We start from the raw sequence: 2,477 nt of genomic DNA, 5'->3' as shown, positions 1-2,477 counted from the left end.
TGGACATTAAAATTTCAATGTAATTTTGTGATAATTTACTAAACACAGGAAAAAAATAAAATATGGTACAACCATTAGGTGGAATAATTTCAATAGTTTCTACTTTTTACTTTTTCATTTCAGCAAATCAACCAGATCCTAGTGCCTTCATGTTATTGGATAATACATGTCCATTATTTTGATGAGAAAAAATACAATTATTCTGTCTAATCTTAGTGTTTCCACATCTTGTAGATTAATTTTAGTTCCTTGGCTGTAGTCACTGGATAAGGTTATTCTTGCCGTTTTACACTGTTGAATAAACGTTATCTGGGTTATAAGGATTAAAGCAGAAAACTTTGACTACATTTTCATGGACCAAATTCTGTGAAGGACTCTTCTCAGGGCTCCGAACACCTCCTTGTTCCTCAGGCTGTAGATGATGGGGTTGAGCATTGGGGTGAGGATGGTGTAGAAGACAGCCAGAACCTTGTCCTCTGCTGGGGAGCGGAGGGATGTTGGGTGTAAATAAGTGTAAGCAAAGGGTATGTAGTAGAAGGTCACCACAGTGAGGTGGGTGCTGCAGGTGGAGTAGGCCTTCTTCCCTTCCCCTGAGTGCATGCGGCAGACTGCAAGGAGAACCCGGCCATAAGAACATGCAATACCCTTGAATGGAACCATGAGAAAGAAGGTGGTGCTCACAAACACTGTGTACTCATAGACCCAAGTGTCCATGCAGGCCAGACGCAGCATGGCGGGGACATCACAGAAGAAATGATTGATGGCTCTGGATCTGCAATAGGGATATGCAGAGTATATACAGTGTGAGCACAGGAGTTGACAGAGCCCATCATCCAAGACCCCAATATCATGGACGTACACACTGTTTTGTTCATGCGGATGGGATAGTGGAGAGGAAAGCAAATCGCCACATAACGGTCATAGGCCATAGATGCCAGCAGCAGTCCCTCTGCACCTGCTAGAGTGAGGAAGAGGAAGTTCTGAACCCCACATCCAGTGAAGGAGATAGACTTGTTTCCCAGGATGAAAGTGGAAGCCATCTTCGGGACAATGGTGGAGATGTAAGTGAGGTCCATGAGGGAGAGCTGACTGAGGAGGAGGTACATGGGGGTGTGGAGATGGGCATCCATGAGGATAAGCAGGATCATGGACAGGTTGCCAATGGAAGCCAGTAGGAAGATAAGCATAGTGAGTGCCAAGAGGACAAGGCCAGTTCTCGATGGTGGGAACAATCCCAGCAAGATGAAATCAGTTGACGTTTGATTATAATTTTCCATCATTCATTTAGGTTTTCCTACAAACACATGAAACAAAAAGTTACATAGACAGTAAGGTATTTTAGAATCATTCATTTATTTTGACTGTGAATTATTAAAGTTCTTAGATAAAGAATAAACTATTCTGAAAATGGAATCTCATTTTCCTTCTTCATAAATATATCTTAAGGTAGCAAACATGGCCGACATTTTTATAAAACCTGTGCAGTCATGAAAATAGCATATTTCTGCAATGATTTTATTAGAATATGGGTATTTATTCCCCTACAGAATCAGCTGTCATCAAGATGAGCTCTTATGGGTAAGTGCATAGAAATCAATGTAAATGTCTAAAGTATAGCTCATATTTGGATACATTTTTCTCATCCCAGGGGCGGGGGTGACTTTTCTTCCATATTTCAGTCTTAGCTTTACCTCCAAAAATGAACTCATTTACCAATTCAAGTTTAAACAGTTAGTTCATTTTGTGAGCGATCATTACACAAGACTGTTGGCATGATTGCAGCCATCTTCCTTTCCCCACCCCCACTTTACGAATACTGTTCTTATTCCCAAGAAATAGAAACTAGAAATAGAAACTAGCCTGAGATAAAACGTACTGGTCTGGAGAGGTGCCAGTGTCTCCCTGTTCTCTCATTGAGAGATAGACACAGCTTACCAGCCCCTGAGATGGGTACATACTGGCTTCCCTGTTCTCTCCTTGTGAAGATAAAGGGACATGCCAGTTTCCCTGTTCCTCCTGAGAGATAGAAAAACTGCCTGTTTTGTTCCTGAGAAACAAACTTGCCTTCCACAAGATCAGAGGGTGTTTTCTGTGTCAATCAAGACTAAACCCTCCCCTAGCCTGTGGCCATGATTCTAGATTGTCAAAGGTGACATTCAAGGGGGTCGCTGCTGCCCTCCCTTGCTGTGGTTCTGGTCAACTAGTTGCTCGGCTACCTTGTCGCGGGGGGTAGAATCAACACAGAGACTCCGGGAGCTGGTGAGAGAACTGGCTGGAGACCCACCTCAGGTTGTCGTCCAGTAGCTCAGTTTATTTTTGGAATGCATACAACTGTTATAGGGTTCGAGTGGGCATGCCCGTCAATCATACATGAGCAAGATAGTGTCCATAAGCCAATCATCTTCTTCCTAATGTAACCACACTATGAGGATGTTCTAAATATTGCTATCATCAGGAAGGGTCTAGGTCCCTAGGGG

The 2,477-nt window shown here is 42.9% G+C and overlaps 1 pseudogene; it reads right to left on the bottom strand.

Moving 5' to 3' along the window:
* Positions 1-342: 342 nt before the first annotated feature.
* Positions 343-1,277, bottom strand: LOC139705639 (olfactory receptor 2L2-like; annotated as a pseudogene).
* Between the last annotated feature and the right edge of the window lie 1,200 nt (positions 1,278-2,477).

The sequence above is a fragment of the Marmota flaviventris genome, chromosome 5, assembly GCF_047511675.1.
Source record: "Marmota flaviventris isolate mMarFla1 chromosome 5, mMarFla1.hap1, whole genome shotgun sequence".
Lineage (NCBI taxonomy): Eukaryota > Metazoa > Chordata > Mammalia > Rodentia > Sciuridae > Marmota > Marmota flaviventris.
This window is presented reverse-complemented; position numbering and strand designations above follow the sequence as displayed.